General features: G+C 40.7%; 1 protein-coding gene across 9 annotated transcripts in view; it reads right to left on the reverse strand.

Annotated features, from left to right (window-relative positions):
* MBD5 (methyl-CpG binding domain protein 5) overlaps positions 1–15,051 on the reverse strand; it is a 128,169-nt gene that overhangs the window by 56,777 nt on the left and 56,341 nt on the right. For all 9 annotated transcript variants that reach the window (XM_048954066.1, XM_048954065.1, XM_048954061.1 and 6 more), the window contains one exon: positions 1,829–1,967. The gene's annotated coding sequence lies outside the window, so the exon portion shown is untranslated. The remainder of the gene's footprint in view (positions 1–1,828; positions 1,968–15,051) is intronic.

Raw genomic sequence — 15,051 nt, forward strand, 5'->3', positions numbered from 1 at the left:
TGTTATTCATAAAACTATAGATGAATGCTTTAAGGATCTGTGACTTCAGAGCAGCTAATTTTTACAGTGGCAAAGCAAACAGAAATACGACATAGCTATTTTTTGTTAAATAGTTTGCAGACAAATGTATTTTAGATTACATAGTTTTTACTGTGCATTTAATATTCTTCAGATAGAATTACTTATTAACGTTTAATCACATTGAAAGGTATTGATAAGAGAGATTTTTGTAAAGGCTTTCCTAAAGCAAAAGCACAGCAAACAATATAAAACTGATTTACTGGAAACAATTTCAATAGATGGATGAAACAGCCCAACAATGAAAGCTATGTCATACCAGGGCTTAAAATAACTAGGTCACGTGGACAATACTGAAGATTTAAGTAGCATCAGTAAAAGAATGCTCTACTAAAGGCCTCAAGAATTTGACAAAAAAAGCATTACTAAAATGAATTCAAATAAAGAACCCAGTTTTTAACTTACAGCTTCTAAATAAAATAGTAACGATACATTAATTATAAGAGTTGTCTGTACTGAACATACAGAAATGGAAACGTGTAAGCAAAGATGTAATTAAACTTTCTGCTGGGAAAAAAATTACCTTTACTGTACGTATTCCATTTACAAACCTACAAGCATCCAAGTAATAGCATCACACTCAGCACATGCTGCCAGTGTCTTATATGACCCTCAAAAGAGTTTTACACGGTGACTCAAGAGAATTTCTGTGGCTAATTCAATAGGCTCCATATTGCTTTTCCCCTCCTGAAAGTCTGGTTCTCACTCTCCTTTTATCCTGCCTCTCAATCCTTCTTTGCCTACTAGGGTCTACCAGGTCTCAAGACTGACTGGACTTGATGATTCCAAGATCTTTTCCAACCTTGGTGATTCTATGACGAAATATTAAAATAAGTATTCGTAAAAAAGTTGTGTGAAGGTTTTGTTTTTTTTTTAAATTAAAAGAATGGATACTTGACATTATAAAAATCACACTTCTGAACATCTGCTATTTAATGTAAGAGTGCTTGCACAGACTATCCTAGTCTTTATTAAATAGCCAGCACTGCACCACGCACAAAAAAGACCAGTTTATTTTTATCATTCAGAGATAAGTATAGGGCACTCATAGTGATTTCACTATGTTTATTTTCCTATTGCATGCATATCCATAACAATAAATTTTCCAGCAAGTTCTCACCAAGTTGCTAGAATCTGACAGTGGATGTATTTCTGGGGAAAAGCCATCTGGTTTTTTTCAGTGAATGTGCTTTCTCATTTGCTTGTGAGCTTTCTATTTACATAACAAGTCTGTGATAACAGAGTAAAAGAAATCCTGTCCCCATCTAATCTCCCAAGATACATACAGTATTCTTACAACTATGGCATTTGATGCATCTAAAATTAAAGAGACTCTACTTTTTATAAAACTAAATAAAAATGCCAATGATCTTCCAGTAAAAGAAACAAACTCAGGAACTTTTCAGCTGTGTGCTGTCACAAATGCGTACAGAAAAAAAGAGGCACTCTGCCAGTTCCCTTTCATTTTCTAAGGTCTGTTTTATCTACATATCTTCTACAGCAATCTGCTTGTTCATTGGCTGTTTCTCATACTTTCATATATTCTTTCCATTTACCCTGTGGCAGAATTGAGAAATGCTCCTCCAAAAGTGTGTCTTTCAAATCACAGGCATGGGCTGCACGCTGGAAAAATTTGGCAGAAGTTCAGAGACTTGATTACAAGCATCCAGCCTGATACCGTTTTATTTTCAATAATTTTTCCATAGATATGGCATGAGGAGAAATGGTGGGAATGAGGAAATCCACTCACCTCAAATCCAGAAGATCGGTGGAGGTAATCCACCAGATTTTGGTGGTTCTCTGAATTTTTGGAAAGAAAAAGTGAAGTGCTGTTTCTTCTAGTCTTTATGTTTTCCTGTCTGTTATGTTTTGATTTTAGCCTCTTCTTCCTACAATAAGAAACATGTTTTAATAAAACACAATTTGCAGAAAGACAAAGTATTGATACCTGTACTTAATGCAGGCTGCATGGCTTCTCTGAAAGACTGCTTCTCTACACAAAAACCATGGGAACAGTCTCAAAAGCAAACACTGAAAAGAACTGGTTGGTTTATCAAGGCTGTCTCAGCAGTCAGTGAGGAGAGGTAGAGTTCAAAGTGTGATGTAAAATAAATGAGTGTAATCTGGTCCCAAATACACCTGTATTCTTAACTGCCCTCTAGAAGGACCTCTATTTTTGATGACCATGAAAAGAAAACCCTGTGTCCAAGGGTAGAATGGACTCTGGCTATATCCTCTTGCTACACATTTGCACAGAATTTAAAGTGATAGAAATACAGCCTCCAGAATGGATAAGGGGACTTTTATATTAAGTGTTCTGGAGAAGACCTCCATAACCCTCGTGGGCCTTCAAACCTGGGAGCCTGTGTGTCCTTGCAAAAATCTGCAGCAGGTGAGGTGACCCACTGCTGCTGCCACCACTGCTGAAATGCAGCAGCCCCCCTCACAGTGCTCACACCCACTGCTTGGTCTCCATAAATGTTCAAAGCATCAGTGAATGTCAATGGGTGCCATGTTTCCACACAGAGGAATTCAAAGGCAGACCTTTGCTCCATACGTACTTCCATGTCAGACGCCACCTGGTCCAAACGCCCCTGTGCTGCCATCACACAGTGGGATATTGGTGGGAAGGTTCAATCACAAGCTGAGTCAAACCAGGGCCTTGTACTTCATTATGCAACATCAACAGCCACTGAAAATCTCCACGCATGTGATTACACCTGGACAAACAGCAGGGGCCACAGGACCTTCAAGTTTCCCCAGGGTAGACCTGGAACCCTGCCGAAAGCCTGCGAGCTGTGAGGAGGCAGTGCACTTCCTCACCTCTGCTTTATGGAAGGCTGTGGAGCACACACTGCAGCCCCAAGCTGCTTCCTCTCCTCCACTAACGTGGCTCCAGAGAATCAGATAAGGGAGCCGATTTGTGTATTTCTGTCGGATTAGTCTTAACCTACATTGGTGCCCTAATCTCTGTGGCAGGAGGCACGCGGGTGCTGGAGCGGTGCAGCAGGGAAGGGCAGGGCCTGCTTCTGCTTGGAGCTCTGCAGGGCTCCTTCCTCACCTCCTTGCTTTAAAACGCCACACTATTGGAAATGTCTTCTCCCCTGGTTTTCATAGGAGGACTTTGGTATTTTATTTAATTGTTTAAATAAAAGCAATATTTAGCTGTCTCGCATTCAAAACATTTTAGAATTAAATTTAGAATATAACTGTTGTGATACTGATGAGTGGGTCTAAAAACCCCTTCTGAGTACCTGATAAAAGTCAGCATAAAGGTGTTGGAAATGTGGAACCTTGTTTTTCTGACTAGAATTCCTATGTATTACCTAATATTTCCCAGGTACTTGGTTAAAGCCAAGTTAAAACATAGCAGATGTCCTAACAAAATCAGAAATAAATATCTGAACTTCTGAGAGAACCTTTGCTCGAATACATGCCTTTAACAAGTGTGCTACTCTTCTGTACTGGCTGAAGCTGCCTATCCTAATGTAACATCAGAAATGCATGTTAAGTGCCCCCCACCACTGTGTGAATTATGTTAGAGCTCAAAGGAGCACAGCAAAAAAAGGTAGATCCCTTAGAGAAGCTCATTTAAAAATTAGCCACAGCACTCAGGCTAACATACTAACACATTTGTTTTACTTCTGTGATGCATAGCTATAAGGCTAACATACCAACATATTTGTTTTACGTATGTGATACATAGCTGCAAGGCTAACATACTAACATTTTTCACAGGTTTGGCAATGGTGTTAGTGGAGTGGATGTAGCTTTGAACAGAAAAGATGTAAGAAGGGATACTGTCTTTTTGTCACCAAAAGAAAAAAGAAGGAATGGATTTTTAATTTGAAAGCAGAGGAAATCAGAGACATCAATTTAAAAATCTCCATCCTGCAAATCCTACAACTCTCATACTTTCATAAAGAAAGTGACAACTACTAATAACAAATCTCACAAAAACGAAAATGCTTTTACTTATAAAAAGCCTTGGTTTTGACAGGAAAGGTGCATGCTACTATTCAGAAACAGCATACAGACAGCCTTCACCCAGCAATTTCAAAACAGAACGAAAACAATCAAATTGACAAATAGATCAGTTTCCCACCATAAAGAAAATCACTCCTATGTACAACCTTGGGTAATAAAGAGGTAAGCAGAGCGCAGGCCCGTGTGCCACAGCACTCATCTCACCTAACTGCTGGTTGCTATGGCAAGCATTTGCCCGTGTTTTGTACATTAAACTGTAATATGTTTTCTGCCTCCTTCCTCTTGGTATTTTGATGAAGTTAACACTTGAGCTTTGGGCTTGAAAGATACAAAAGCTGTAAGTTCTCTCAGATCATCACGCATTCCAATTCATTTTGGTTTTCCGAAAACAACTGAGAATCAAGTGATATATTTAAAAAATATTTTCATTCATCTGCTTGTGATTTATTTCCATTAGCTACTCTGTGTACCTGTTGTAATCACATTTCTACTTCCTAACTCGCAATGGAAATGTAATCTACTTTTCTCCTTCACTGATCTTTAATTTGATACAGAGATAGCCGTGAAACTGATGAGAACTGAGATGAGATCCAAATTCTAGTTCTGAATAATACCAATTTGCCTTTCCTCCACTTGTTGCCTTTGAATAGATGCTAAAGATAAAAAAGAAAGAAAATACGAAGAACTTTACACAGCCATTGCTATGGCAAACTAACAAATAACGGGGTGCTTTTCTGGGATGGTCTCTCCTGAAATACAGAGACATTTCAAAAGATGTGTAGCAGCCAGCTCTTGCCACAATGCCACAGTCATCCTAATGAGGAATGTTCATCCATTTTTTTTCTTGATCTGCATAACTAACATGAAGCCTTACTATGAAAGTAGAACTATCTCAAACGGAAGGCTTAATTAATTAACCACAATAGAAGAAACACAATCCTCTTCTCACCACAGATCTCCACACCAGACCAACGGCAAACTCAAACGTCATCTGCTGACAGAAAGATTCATGAGAGTACTTGCAAAGTTATATATGTATTTTTTAAGGGAAATGAAAAAAAATAATAAATTGTTGCTTTTGATGGTAATGGTATTTTCCACTGCCAGTGTGTATGTGCTGTCCTTCTTTCCCCACACCTGAGAAGAAGGAAGTTGTACATGTCCTGATTTGTCTATTGCATCATTTCTTGACATTAGGAACTAATAAAGAGAATTTCATAGCACGGTCAGTAGAACTGGATTATGACTTTTTAACTTCTCTTGTACTTCGTAAGGTGTAAGAACTGCAGAGAGAGTCCTAAAGCATATTTGCAAACTGCAAAAGGGCAATTGCAAACGCATTAAATGTCTCATATTTACCTTAACTTCCCTTGTTTAGTAATGCTCAACATAGATGAGGCACAGAACACAGAACTTACCCTAAGGACAGCTAGAACAGCCCTTCCTTCCTCCTGACTAGCTTTCCTGCTGACCACTTCAGTGAACAAACAGGTGAATAAGCATGCCAACAGAGTAAGCAACAGATGAGAAGCGTATCTGGACTTTAAGATGCATCTCATACCCAAAGCCTTGAACTTATTAGGAAAAAAGAAATTTATCATCACATAACAAACTGCCTTCTTTTAGGTACGATATGCTATCATTCAAAATGAAATACTCTTTCCTAAACTGTGTTATCTCTTATTTAAAAAGTTGTGGCACAGTTCCCTGCAGTTGACAATCCCTGATGGCTGTCAGCTCTTGCTTTGTAATGAGCAGCTCTCTGCACCACTGCAGCCTGCAGTGGGGGAACCAGTGCTTGCTTTCCAGCACTGAGCCTTCTCAGTGTTGGTTCACCATCCTTTATTGTGAAGCCTTTTACAGAAGAAATACTTGAAGGAAGTTCAGGGACTCTGAGTTCAGGGACTTTGATGGGTGGACCATTCAATAGAATCACAGAATCACAGAATCACACAGAATCACAGAATCACCCGGGTTGGAAGGGACCCCAAGGATCATGTAGTTCCAACCCCCTGCCTAGCAGGGCCACCAAACATACACATTCAGATCAGGTTGCCCAGGACCCCGTCCAACCTGGCCTTAAACACGTCCAAGGACGGGGCATCCACAACCTCCCTGGGCAGCCCGTTCCAGGGCCTAACCAGAAATTGGTTGAAAGGCAGCAGACAGAGGGTGGTCATCAATGACTCTGTGTCCAGGTGGAGGCGGGTAACAAGCAGTGTCCCCCAGGGGTCTGTCTTAGAACGGTGCTCTTTAACATCTTTAGCAGTGACAGCGATGACGGAATCGAGTGCACCCTCAGCAAGTTTGCTGATGACAGCAAGCTGAGTGGTAAGGTTGACACGGTGGAAGGAAGGGATGCCATTCAGAGGAACCTCAATAGGCTTGAAAGGTGGGCCTGGGTGAACCTGATGAGGTTCAACACAGCAAAGTGCAAGGTTTGGCACTAGGGCTGGAGCAATTCCAGGCATCCATACAGACTGTAAGGAGCGATCCTTGAGAGCAGCCCTGGGGAGAGGGAGCTGGGGGTCCTGATGGATGAAAAGCTTAACGTGAGCCAGCAGTGTGCTCTTGCAGCTCGGAAGGCAAAAGGTATCCTGGGCTCCATCAGAAGAGGGGTGGCCAGCAGGGACAGGGAGCTGATTGTTCCCCTCTACTCTGCTCTTATGAGGCCCCATCTAGAGTACTGTGTCCAGGTCTGGAATCTGGAGCAGTACAAGAAATACAGAGAGATGTTGGAAAGGGTCCAGAGGACAGCCACAAAGATGATCAGGGGACTGGAGCAACTCCCCTATGAAGACAGGCTGAGGGAGCTGGGCTTGTTCAGAGTGGAGAAAAGAAGGCTGTGGGGTGACCTCATGGCAGCCTTCAGTACCTAAAGGGAGCCTACAGACAGGAGGGGAATCAACACTTTGAAACGGCAGATAACAGCAGGACAAGGGGAAATGGTTTGAAGTTGAAGGAGGGAAGATTTAGGTTGGATGTCAGGGGAAGTTCTTTGCTATGAGAGTGGTGAGGTGCTGGAACAGCTGCCCAGAGAGGCTGTGATGCCCCGTCCATCCCTGGAGGTGTTCAAGGCCAGGTTGGATGGGGCCCTGGGCAGCCTGGGCTGCTATGAAATGCGGAGGCTGGTGGCCCTGCCTGTGGTGGGGGGTTGAAGCTTCATGATCCTTGAGGTTCCTTCCAACCCTGGCCATGGATGCTCCAAAGGAACTTACATAGGGAAGCCACTGCACCACCTGGCATGTAACATGCTCCCTCCTGAAGGCCTCCTCCTTTGCCATCACGCAAGAGTCATCCTTTTGCTTCCTCCATGGAGCTCTTTCAAACTGACATTGCTACTAATTAGCGTTACTAATTGTCCAATTCATTCATAAAGTACCAGGATGGTATTTTAATAATCCCCTGGCACTGGGCTCTTAAATCAGAACTCAGTTTCTGTTTCTGGAATTTTAATACTATTTCTGTTAAGGTTAATAGACAATTTCCCACTGAGTTTAATATAACTCACACTGGATCACTACCGAGTCTGTATTTATAATAAAACGCCCTACTATTTGAATCTGTTTGATCACTTAAAAGATATCCACTTTATTTATTCACAGATATTAGAATTCTCTAAAAAGTTAGCCTACAATGATTTTACAGAAAGTTCTGACACAATTCATAGAGTTTGTTTTTAAGGTATGTCCAAAATCCATGGTACTAAGTCATCAAACAGCCATCTGACTATGAGAATCATCACTTGCTGCAAGGAGCATTAAGGCCAAACATATGTACATACTATGAAGCTTTTTAAATGACAAATGTATCAAATGGCATTGGGAAAAAATTACCCATCTTGTGAAAAAGCTAATTAACTCACTTCTTTATTGCAAGAGTTTTCTGAAGCCCTTTATCTGCCAAAGGGCCAGAGATGAGAAAATGGCCCCAGGAATCTAGCTAACATGGACTTCTTTAATTTTCTATAAACAACCTCTATGTGTGAATATATGTATTTAACTTTTACGATGTTTTAATGAATTTGCTAATCTGCAAGCTTTACGGCGACCTTTGGCTACTGCTGTATATATGGTGGATATTGCTATATATCAAGTACTGTTCTGGCCACTGCTGCAATCCTAAAACTAATTACCTCTGCTACAGGATTTGACTATGTTGAATTTTTCTGAAACTGCATTTTCAACAGCAACTGAAATACAAAAGCATTAATACGTTGTATATCTATTTATATAAAATTCAAATCCAAGAAAACCTACAAGATGAAAACTTCATTCCAATTGGAGAACTGCAGCAACAATTTAAAATGTATTATCCACAGTAAAGTGATTTCATGCTAACCTACAAGTACAGTGCACAGAACCAGCCTGAGGTCAGCGAGAAAGCCGTTCCTGGAAGAGTTGATCATAAGCATCAGATCATGGCTCTGAGTTAATGAGCTTTTCATACTTCGTTTGACATCCCCAAAAAGAGACCCAGGGCACATACTTAACATCCACAATCCTTAACAAAACTTGGTACAAAGTTACAGGGGACTCAGTAAGAATCTTTGCAACACAGTGCTAATCACAAAAAAATCCAGTAATTGCAAGATCACCGATCACTTTGCACTCCAAACTTTGACAACAGAAAGGTTTTGCCTCTTTTCAATTTGCAGATAACTACAAATAAAAAGCTTTGCATTGTCCAATTCCTATTTAATGCAAAGCTTTGTATTGCAGATTTATGTAGGCTCAAGAAAAATGAGTAGACAAAAGCACGTAAGCTGCTTTATTGGTTCGTTTTTCAATTTTTATTACGTAAAACAGTAGCAATCATTTTTATTTCATAAAATCTGGTGTTGTTTTTGCTCTGAGCAATTCACCAACGAGAAAGAATGAGGTGGGATCCCAAGCTAGAAGTTAAAGGCGCTAGTATATAGTGTGCAGTATATAGCGAAGTGCCAGCTATTCATGCAGTAAATTAAAAAAGAAAAAGAGGGGAAAAACATTTTAATAAAAAAATTTCAGAAAACTGTATCACAGAGAATAACAACTTTGCTATCCCCTTGGTTGGCCGAGACAACTGAGTAGCTTCTGGGGGTGAGGAGATGAAAAGAACAGTAGAAATGATCGCCTTAGCAATGCCTCCATGAAAACAACCACCCCTCCAACACTTCTGCAAACCTAGATGTGCTTTTTCTTTTTAATCCCAAGTCTGCTCCATAAGTATTATTAGACAAGAAAAAGAGGGGACAGTAAAAGTAAGCACTTAAAATTGTCAAGAGTGGTAAATCAACAATAGGAGCAGGTAAAAAACCCACACTTCTAAAATGAAACACACAAACACACTGAAGGATTGAAGAACAGAAAACTATTGCCACGAGAAATAAAATCCATAAAAAGAAAATCAGAGATATAACTGTACAATATAAATTCAAAACATACGGTGCGTTAGGTTTCTTGCCTCAAACAAGTTTTTCATCCAGCAGTCATTCAATGACTGGCCGTATTAATGCTGTCGTACACAGACAAGAGGAGCGTTCCATGCATTACAGCAGCTAACAAATGAATTGTACTGGCTTCACTTTAGCCAACTTTTCACACCAACAGAGCACACAGATAGAAAAGAACCAAGAATACAAATTATAGCAGCAGTCAATAGAAAAGTTTGCTTTGTTATTACAAGATTATATGTAAAATTTTCTCTAACGCTGAAACCCAAAACCCTTTCAAACCAAAGAAACTCCTAACCTACGATGGGAAAGACTTGAATCGTTTAAGGCCTGCGGTCATTAACAAGAACTTAAACACTTCTAATTGCTAAGTTATCTTAATTTAGTAATTAAATAATCTAAGTGTAATAGCAGTATAGCCTTACAATTTCGCATGGATCTAAGAACAGCGAATTACACAACGTCAAATGGTCTAATTTAATAAAAAGTTTTTTTTCTTTCTTCACAGAAACCACTACATAAACCTCCCAGATTCCTCCTTCATAGCATGTTTTGACACTATCTGGATTTAGGCTTAATGCAAGCTAGTTTCTAACCACTGAAGCTTTGTTTGCTCTTCTGTACTTGCAGAATTCCCTAATTCAGAAGTATGGCCACTGGTAGGAAGGAGCTGAAGGGAGCTTGCACATGACAGACATCATTCCCAAAGAGAGCCCTGAGACAGCCTCTCAAGTAGAAGAACTTTAAATTCCTCCTGAATTAGGCTAGATTGAAATCGATGGGACAATCAGATCTCTTAGCAGATAAAAAGATTTCTGCTCAAACCAAGCGCTGAGATGCTAACAGTGAGCCCAAGCCTAACGACCAGAGCCCATCTTCACCTTCACATAAACTCGCTTTAAAGTTGACTGAGCTGTAAGAGCACATTTTCCAGATTTTGGGAAATGGTTCTCAGTGTCCTGACACCAGACAGTGGTAGAACAGCACGGTCCTGCAAGCTGTCCAAGGCACTTGATGGCCACATACATTGGGACTGCATGGATCGTGGTGGCACCAGATTATGGAAGTGGGTTACAGAATTAGTGAGTGAAAAGCAGTTCAGGGAACAAGCAAGGAAACGCACACATCCTCCTTCTGTAACAGCCATGTCTTCAAACCGGATCCCACTGGTGCAGCTTTTCTCTTGTGGCTGTGTGCTCCCAGCCTGGCCCACCATGTGGCTGTACAAACGGCAGCGGGACGGAAGGAAGCAGTGCAGATGTGGGAACAGTGGGCAGGAACGAAAGCAGCTTTATCCAGAGGAACTGCTGGCTTGCATACCAACAAAATTACAACCCAACTTCCCCTATAACTGAAAAGTTTTCTGCTGCGCAGCATCCAAACTTCCTAGTAGCCTCACAACAACTTACATGAAGAATATGTCAATATGTTCTTTGACGCCCTGAATTAGCAAGCATAAATAACAGCATACAGCTCTCTCCTTGATTCCAGATACATCTCTTTGAGAATTCTGTTCTTGTACACTTGTGGTGATGTGCCTTAACAAGAAGTTTCAGTGCTATGAAAGTGATGGACCTCACACATGAGTTTAAGCAGAGATGCAGAAAGCAAGCCTGACGTGCTTTCAGAGTACCAACACAAGCACTATTGTAACCAGCATCCAGAAGTGTCATCATAACATCACCTGCATAACCAAGCCACAGTACTGAGTACAGACATTACCAAAAAAGTCAGAATGTTGCAATTAGGTGATAGTTAGCAGTTACTGAGTGAAACAACCACATTGGTCACTTTTAAGCAGGGTTCCAAACAGCATAAACCAGAGTTTTCTGAATGATTTGGCTACAAACATGTCCTCGTGTCCCTACCAAAACCAAAAACCTACTCATGCAGTTAGATCCCCATTGAGTGCAGGAGAACATAGCTACAAAGCAGTGTCAGTGCCCTCAGGGTGAGAATTTATTGTAACCATACACAAACCTGTAGGAAATGGGAACATTTAAATGAGGTGTCTGCGACTGCTGCGGCTCAGACCAACTAAGTGTGCTATGGTAAATACAGTCTGTACTTTGGCACGTCCAAGTATTTCAGGCAGCAGATCAAAACAAGCACTTTTAAACAAGCTTTTTCTTTAAATAGACTTTTGGTTTATTCCTTCAGCCTTGCATGAAGAAAACATGAATTCACTGCATAACAGCCATAAAGTATCCTAATACCCAGGAACTATTATTGTTCTACCCACGTACCACAACATTTTCATCAGCATTTTTTCCCCCATGACATAAGTAAGCCGTTTTGTGGCTGAGCTCACCTGACACTACAGAGCAAACTACCATTTCTGCTCTGTCATTTTTATTTGTTGGCTTAGCCCGAATACAAAATCCCACAGTAAACTCTGAATTTGCTGCAAATGAATGGCAGCCTGGGCAGCTGAAACAGGGCTCAAAGGTGGAAACACTATCTTTATGTGCAAGCATTAAGGAGCAAGTCCTCAAAGTTGTTAAGTTTCACACTGGTCTCCCAAACAATTCTCTACTGAACCTCTGAGTCTTCAGATTTCCTACCTGCAGCGCATAAAGCATCTCTGCACAAATTTTGTCAGTGCCTTTGCTAGAAAGTTTCTATAGTGTGCTTTCCAGATGTCATTTATGAGTAGAAAACATATAAAACCAATGAAAAGGAACCCACGCTTATTTTACTGTCTTCTTTCAAATTTTTGTGCCATCAGCAACAGACAGACCGCATGGAGTCTGCCACGTATGCAACTGGGTGTGAAGAATCACATTGACAAGTAGTCTCAGCACACCTTCATAGCAAAGATTTTTTTCTGCTCCAAATGCCTATAGACACAGGCAGGGAGTGTCACACTGGAAGGACATTTCAAGACACATGAGGTTTGGTATGCCAAGGTGCAATGAACAACTGAAGAGGTAGAATTTTAAAACATTTTTATTGTTAGTCAAGGCTACAGTGCAGCCTCCTTTCAAAACTCACTTCATGATGAAGCTTTTTGGAGCTACAGGAAAGTAGTTCAACACATTATTCTATGATGGAGTTGAGGTCACACACACTGACATCAAGTATTGCATGAGTTTTGAATATCTTTTAGCATTAACTTCTTTGACATTCATGGAATCATCTCAGGTTAAGCTGAATGGCAGTACGTTGCATCAGGTTGTATTTCAGCAATGGCAACCCTACAAGCTTTGCAAGCAATTCAGGATTTCAGATGCTTTGTGTTATTGCAAAGGCACTATATGTACTTTTATAGACAGTAGCTACTATACCAAAGGCAAAGTTATTCAGTGATTTACAGGCATAGTACTTAAGCACAATTGTCAACTTTGAAACCTATCAATTTGATGTTTTCTTTCTTTTCAGCTGGCATTAGCACAAGAAGTTCTGGAAGAGACAGTTTCCAATTTGCATACATTTAAAACCAGTACATTCTCTGTAACTGAGCAAGATCTACAAGAGGACCATAAGATTCCCTGTACTAATAATTGCTTGATTTGCAGCAGAAAAGGCTCATTTTTTCCTTCCAACATAAACAATTTTTTCTTTCTGACTTTCAAATCACCAAAAAAATGTAATGGACTTTGTAGAGAAGCATCTCTTCTCTTTTACGTCCCCTGTAAGGCCATAAGCACAGATACATAAGGGTTGCACACGCCAAAGCATAACAATCCTTTGTGGGGGGAGACAGGACAGCAGGGTTTGCTACCTGCTGCTTCTGAGTGACATGAGCATGATGCTGATGAGTTGGTGGTTGGACTTGATGGTCTTAGAAGTTTATTTCAACCTTAATGATCATATGATTCTTCTGTGAGATGCAGAAGACTTCCAAATCTTTCACTTCTCTCTTCTCCCCCCCATGCTCTCAGACCACTGCTCAGGCCTGAACTTTTACATGTAGCTCAATGTTTGGAAAGCAGAAGGCTGCTTCCAACCACCAGAAGCTCTGGAGTGAGGTTGAAGCATCAGGACAGTACAAAATGAGGTACTGCTCAAAATTACAGCTGAAATCAAATGCTCCAGAGTCCCCCACACCACTCCCCAAACAAAAACCTAACCACAGAATGCTGGTTTGAAATACTGACCACAGAAAATTATGACAAAAAGAAAGAAAAGGACATGAACAAATGACAGAAAGCGGTGACAGTGCTGTGCAGAGACATGGACAGACTTCAGCTGTGGCAGGGAACAGCTTTTTGTCAAAGCATAAAGAAAGCTGTGGGACCGCATCGAGGGTAGAGCAGCTACTTTTCACACTTGTGCAACCTCATATGCTCTATGCTGTTTGGCAGAGGATTGTGTTTTCTAATGTTCTACTCACACGTTATCTGAACCCCCTTTTTTTGTTTCCTTTTGTAGTTATTATATTTTCAGATTTCATAAGAAAGTGCCAGGGATACTACAGAACTCTGAGCATAGTTTCTGTTCCTCAGGAGATAGGAAAAAAAAAAGGAATAGGCATCTGATTTACTATTGCTGTCTCTTGGTTTAAACAGCGGTGCTAAGTGTTGTACTGTTTTGCACAAGAAGTGATAGAGCTATAAAGGTGTATCCTAACAGTTACCAGATTGCTTTTGAGAATATTGATTTTATTTCAAAAGCAACACGTTAAGCTTAAATAGTTGGCAAAATGAAAAAGCATAGCTGAAGTTACACTAGGAACAAGAACTCACAGCACATAAATGTAAGAGATTTCAGAAGTTCCTATGTAATAGTCAGGTTTCTTAGTAAGGGCTCCTTCTTATTCCTCAGTCTGTTCTGCCAGCCACACCTTCCCTAGCACGGGAACAATTCCTCAAACTGCACACAAGCAGCTCAAGTCTATTCCTTCTAACACTAACATTACCTTGCTTTAGTGCTACCTATATGGTGGAAAAGTTACAAAGCGCTGCTCACTCTGGGGATGGATTGCTCAGAGGCCTGCTACCCAGGTGTGACCTTCCTTCTGCCTCCCTGTCCAGTGCAAATGGAAACACTAATAAGCATGCAGCTTGTCAGCAGCCCTGGCTCAAGCTGGGACGTTATGCATTTAGAACCCATGCCATGCAAGTGTCTATCTATGAAGCAATAGCTGTTGGTGTCCCACCATCACATGCTAAACCCATCATCACGCTAGGGAAGCATCTGAATAGGACAGCATTAAGAATGAATCTCCTGGGGAGTCAGAGGGTTTTTGGCACCAGTATGGACTGGTGTACATTAACAGAGTAAATTAACAGACGTGCAGGAGAAGGAGGTTTGCTTTCAAAACCTCTAAAGCCATTTTTGGAGCTGTACTCATGAACTGCTGAAACGCAGACGAAGAAGCAGTTTGATTCCTGAAAAGGACTGGCCAAAGGGCTCAAATTCCCTATTCTCATCAAAACGTATCCAATGACATAATAACTGAAATCTATCAGAAGATGAGTGCTAAAAAAATTAAACCTATCTGATCAGGTAGACAGCTAACCACAACATTCTTTAATAAAGAATGATGAAGCGTCAAAGGTAAAAAGCATAGGGCTTAGTTCAACATCTCTATCTGAAACTACTGCAGT

This window comes from Lagopus muta, chromosome 8 (assembly GCF_023343835.1).
Source record: "Lagopus muta isolate bLagMut1 chromosome 8, bLagMut1 primary, whole genome shotgun sequence".
Taxonomy (NCBI): Eukaryota; Metazoa; Chordata; class Aves; order Galliformes; family Phasianidae; genus Lagopus; species Lagopus muta.